This window comes from Lepus europaeus, chromosome 17 (genome assembly GCF_033115175.1).
Source record: "Lepus europaeus isolate LE1 chromosome 17, mLepTim1.pri, whole genome shotgun sequence".
NCBI classification, from domain to species: Eukaryota; Metazoa; Chordata; class Mammalia; order Lagomorpha; family Leporidae; genus Lepus; species Lepus europaeus.
This window is the reverse complement of record NC_084843.1, coordinates 47624380-47630446: the sequence shown is the minus strand read 5'-3', so window position 1 is coordinate 47630446 and position 6067 is coordinate 47624380. Positions and strand designations below refer to the sequence as shown.

The following is a 6067-nucleotide window of genomic DNA, read 5'->3' as shown; positions in this document are numbered from 1 at the left end:
ACTGTAACTCCAGTTTTTGAAAACTGAAGCCATGAAAGTTGGGATGTGAAAGTGAGGGCCAGATATCAGGCCACACAATATCTTGAAATTCAAATCATCATTCAAAACTGTATCTAATTAAAGAAAGCGCTTATTGATAATTATCTTGGAACTGATAGTCCTATCCAAATACTACAAATGAAAGCAAACTCTGAGACTATTCCAGGAGCAGCTGGGCAAAGAGCAGACAATTTATGACGGTCAAGTAAGTCTCTTAATTACCACAGATCAAAAACTGTTTAATGATCTGATTGAAGGAAAAAGCACTAATTTTTGTTTTGTCATGAGTAAGAGCTAGACAATATTAATATAATGAATTGATAAAATGGCCCCTTGCCAAAGTTTGGTGAGTTCATAAATAAAATTCAGATAAATTGGAGAAATACATGATGAAACCTAGAAGAAAGTATATTTTTGAAATGGAAGGAAGGAGAAGTAGCAGGAAATGCATTCTGAATAGAGCCAAAACTGTACTTCGGGTCCCAGTGCATTCTTTAACAGCATGAATCATTCTGTGCCCTTATTCAGGGACATGCCCAAAGCTCTCTGTTTTCCTGATTAAATGGCCTGAGCCGCTGGGTTTCTATGCCTATTGGTTTCAATATCCTTCCTTTTCATTGTAGGAAATTGTCTTAAATATACTGCATACAAATTTTACCCCTTGTACCAATTTGTAATGTATTTTTAGTTTATCTTCTCATCACAACATGTTCTTCAAACCAAAGTAGGCCAATACATATAAATAATATGTATAAACTTATACTGTTTCATATTTTCATTCAATAATCAGATCCTAGACACAGAGGTACAAAAAACCAAACTTGTGAGATCACTGCATTTCTTCTCTGGCAACCCTGCTATTCCTCCAGATTTTTTGGTCAGAAAATTATACTTGTCTTCAACTCATTCCTAACTCAGAAATGTCTTTAAAAAGACAGTTATGAGTGACTGTCAAAATTTTAAATCATGTAATGTCACTCCCCTTCTCATCACTGTCAAATGGATTTTCATCCCACTTAAAGTCCAAGTTTCCTTACTTCGATTACTGGGCCCGGCATGACCTGTAACTTGGCTGTCTCTTGGGCTTCAAGTGTAACCACTCTTGAAATCTATTTCTCCACTCCAACCACACTGGTCTCCTGTTGCTTTTGAAATGGACTTCACAGCCTTTTCATTTGCCGTTTCTCTTACAGTCATATGGCCAGCTTCCTCTCTTAAATATATTTCTTTCAGAGAGGAATTTCTTATTCACCTTATCTGAAATAGTACTTCCATAATGCTCTATCTACTTGCTTTGCATTACTTAAATTCCAGTTGAAAGGATTTAAAAGCAGATGTACAAATCTTCATCTTCTTACATTGCACAGAAGCTTATGAGGGTTTATTAATTAAATGTGCTGGTAAATATTTAACAACTGGAACAGAAACAAAGAAAAAAGAGACTCAATAGTTTTTGCCCTTTTCCTAATTTCAATATACTAACATTATATCATTGAACATGATATTTTGAAGAGCTACACACAATCTTTCTGAAATTTAGCAATGGTTAGCTCTAGTGCTGAAGGGACCATAGCATCAAATCTGCTTGAAATGTTGAGATAGTTCACAGCTTCTGGCTTCTAGAGAGAGTTCCCAATACTCTTTTTAGGACCAAGAAACAGACTGCTGTCTTGTTAATCCACTGAAGTGTTGATGCTGTGACTACTGTAAAAATAACCCAGGCTGTATTGACATACAGTATGTTTTAGGCCTGGAGACATTAAAGTAATATTGCCTGTAGTCAGGCAAATGCACAATTCACAGGATTTGTGCTAAAAAGACACAGATTGGCTAGAAGAATTTCTATAGATGGTAATTAAAACATCTGTGTTTTGGAAAGTGTTTTAAGCATCTTATTTTGGGCTTCATCTTATCACCCAAGAAACCCAAGGAGTATGTTATTATCTCCAATTACTGTGATTGAAAGTGAGGTTCAGGGTCATTAAGGATGTTACCTATGATCCAGCGGTCAGGGGAAGCTGTGATGTTTTTGTTATTGTCCATTTGTTTCTTTTTTACATATTATTCCCTTTACTTTGGAAAATGGAGTACAAAATATTTACAACTTCTCTCTTTGATCAAGGAAAACATAAAAATTAGAATGATATATCTCCCCCAAAGCAAGAATTCAGCATTAAAGTAAAACAGGAAATGAAAGTAAAACAGGAAATGAGTCACTTAGTATAAAATATGATGGTACTTCAAAAAGTTCATGAAATGGAATTGAAAGACATTTACTGAGGATCAAAAACATTTTGAAAACCATATGTAGTTTTCTGATAGCATGCATTTTCTGTTAGCTTTATTTCTGTCTTTGTTCATTTGAAAGGCAGAGTGATAGAGACAGCAGAGTCAGATCTTCCATTTGCTGTTTCACTTCCCCAAAATCCGCAACACCTGGTGCTGAGCCAGGACAAAACTGGGAGCCAGGAGCTCCATATAGGTCTCTCACATGGGTGGCAGGGAATCAGTACTTAGGCTATCATCCACTGCCTCCCAGGCACATTAGCAGGGAGCAGAATCAGCAGCAGAGGCAGGACTGGATCCCGGGCTTTCATATGGAATGTGGATGTTCCAAGCAGTGGCTTACCATAGCACCTGCACCTTCCATGAACTTTTTGAAGCATTTTTGTGCATTGTTATGGTTTCTATCCTATAAATAATTTCTTTCTACTGATAAGAGAAGCTAGTAATACCAAATATTTATGACTTAGTGGCTAAAACAATGAACTAATCTAACTGGAACTAATTTACAAAAAAAAAAAAATAAAATTTTATTATAATAGATGTAGTAAATTGTTATTAATTACTGCAATAATTTTTCCCAAATATTCCCTTCCCAAACATCAAGAAAAACAGGGAAAAAAAAGAAGTATTAGGGTTTTTTTTTTAAAATGTCTGCTCTGATTTATTATCTACTCATGCAAAAATTAAGTGGTTTATGTTACTTAAAGGAAATACATGGAAGTGCATTTGGCATTTTAAATATACATATTACAAAGCTTAAAAGGTAGCTGTAAATACAAGGAATTTAAAAAATAATTCTGATGAAGAGCATAGGGTCTTAATCACCAACAAATACTTTAATTTTTTTTCTAAATAAAAACAAAGCACAATGTTATTTCTCTTCTCTGGCTGTGTGTGTGTGTGTGTGCGTGATTAAGATTTTGTTTTATTTTTGGTTAGAAAGACATTACCACCAAAGACAGAAATAGCATTAAATTAATTATCTTTGCTTTTCAAAATGCAAATGTACTTCTAATAGTTGCCATGGGTCCATGTTAACTCATTTTCTGTAAATTTCCTTTTATTAGTTGTATTCTTGAAGAGTCTGGGCCATGAAGAGTTTGCTTAAGTCCTGGGCAGTGATTCCTTGATGTTCTGGCAGTAGATGTTAATCTGGCCTGCAGAGTGCAGCAAGTCCATCCTGGCAGGTGGCTGGGGTGGTTCGAAGAGCTTGAAAAGGTCCTCCTAGGAGAGCGGGTTTTCTGTTAGACTCAGGAGCAGTGTATTCCCCTGTTGGAGATGCTGCCAATACTGTTACTTCTGTGGCTGCTTCTTACTTGTGCTCCTCAAACATGTGTTATATTTAGCTAAATTTTGGCTCATTTATTCTGTTCTGTCAGCAGCTATAGATTCCTCCCCAAGTCATTGTTGCTGGCAAGACTGAGCAGTCCATGTTTGTTTGCTACAGCTTATTTCTTTTCAAGCTTCCACATTAAGACATTGATCAGATGTCAATTAAAAAAAAGATTTATTTATTTTTTATTTGAAAGGCACAGTTATAGAGAGATCAAGAGAGACAGAGAGAGAGATAACCACTGAATCACTTCCCAAATGGCCACAACAACCAGGGTTGGGCAAGGCTGAAGCCAGGAGCCAGGAGCTTCTTCTGCTTTTCCCACATGGGTGCAGGGGACCAAGCACCTGGGCCATCTTATTCTGCTTTCCCAGACCATTAGCAGGGGATTGGATCAGAAATGGAGCATCCAGGACTCAAATCAGTACCCATTTGGGATGTCGGCCCTGCAGGTAGTGGCTCAACCTGCTATGCCACAAGGATGACCCCAGCTGTTAATTCTTTAATTATAATTGTCGTTTCTTTGAACATGTTCTCAAAAATGATATTTTCCTTTTTAGTGCTTCTGGGGGAAAACTTAGAGTCAGACATTGGGCCTATAGCAAAAGAGATCATTGGGAAGTTTTTATGGTATTGAAATTGTAAATATGGATTTTATAAATAAATGTGTGCTAATGAAAGAAAAGTTGGCCTGAGACTGTTCAGGGTAAACAGTTATAAATGAAGCAGTTTGGATTGCTTAGTGTGTAGCTAATGGGTATAACTTCCCTTAACAGAATAAGATATCTATTTGCTTGCAAGAATTTATGAGATCAGTGGCTACAACCTGAGACATGATTTGAAGAGAGCTATTTTTTCTAGCAATTTCTTATGCTTGGTTTTGCAAAGAATGAAAAAATAGGCTGGTGCCTTGGCTCACTAGGCTAATCCTCGGCCTGTGGCACCAGCACTCTGGGTTCTAGTCCCGGTTGGGGCGCTGGTTCTGTCCTGGCTACTCCTCTTCCAGTCCAGCTCTCTGCTGTGGCCAGGGAGTGCAGTGGAGGATGGCCCAAGTGCTTGGGCTCTGCATCCGCATGGGAGACCAGGAGGAAGCGCCTGGCTCCTGGCTTCGGATCGGCACAGCACACGGGTGGTAGCAGCCATTTGGGGGTGAACCAACAGAAGGAAGACCTTTCTCTCTGTCTCTCTCTCTCTCTCTCTCTCTCTCTCTCTCACTGTCTAATCCTGCCTGTCAGGAAAAAAAAAGAATGAAAAAATATATAAATAAAAGAACAGAAATTTATTCTACTGTCAGGGAACTTGGATCAATTATTTCTGAGTGTTTTCAATATCAATATACTCCCTGTGTGTGTGTGTGTGTGTGTGGAAGGGGTATTTTTTTTTCTTTTTCATTCTCTTTCCTTGGAAATCTTCATTGCTTATATAATTTATTTTTGTTAAAGATTTATTTGTTTATTTGAAAGACAGAGTTACAGAGAGGCAGAGGCGGCGGGGGGTGGGGGGACGGAGAGGGAGATAAAGGGAGAAAGAGAGAGAGGTCTTTCATCTGCAGGTTCACTCCCTAGATGGCCACAACTGCCAGAGCTGCACAGACCTGAAGACAGGGACCAAGAGCTTCTTCTGGGTCTCCCATGCTGGGGTAGGGGCCCAAGGACTTGGATCAACTTCTATTGCTTTTCCGGGCCATAGCAGAGAGCTGGCACAGAAGTTGGAGCAGCTGGAACTTGAACCGGCACCCATATGCGATGCCGGCAGAGCAGGCAGTGCCACAGCACTGGCCCCTGTTTGTATACTTAAATAAATAAAATTACATTACAAAATTATAGGGAGGGAGCAGGCATTGACCCTAGTGGTGAAGACACAACATCCCTCACTGGAGTTCTTCAGTTCAATGTCCAGCTCCAATACCTGATTTGGTTTCCCACCAATGCAGATCCTGAAAGGCAGTGGTAATGGCTCACGTAATTTGATTCCTGCCTCCACATGGTCGACCATATCAATTTCTCAGCTTCTAGCTCCAACCTTGACTCAGCCTTGGCCATTGTGATTGTGGGCATTTGGGAGTGTGAACCATTAGATGGGAGTACACGTTCTCTCTCTCTCTCTCTCTCTCTCTCTCTCTCTCTCTCTCTGTCTCTGTCTCTGTCTCTCTCTATGTCTCTCTCAAGAAGTGCTTTGAAAATGAAATTATAGGGAACCAGTTCTGGCTTAGAAACTAAGCAAAGTATGAATTGCTACTGAAGAAAAACAGCCATTGTGACATAAAAAGATATGGTTGTCTTGGCAATGAATAATGAAAAGTGCTTATTTTATTACAAAAAGCTCTTGCCATATCTGAGAAAATAATAAACTGTCTTAGGTTCAATATTTGTGCATATTTCTCAGGGGTCAATATACTTGAATGTTTAA

At 38.7% G+C, this 6067-nt stretch overlaps 1 pseudogene; it reads right to left on the bottom strand.

The window, feature by feature from the left end:
• Positions 1 to 3388: 3388 nt before the first annotated feature.
• Positions 3389 to 5653, bottom strand: LOC133775795 (eukaryotic translation initiation factor 3 subunit H-like; annotated as a pseudogene).
• Positions 5654 to 6067: the final 414 nt, after the last annotated feature.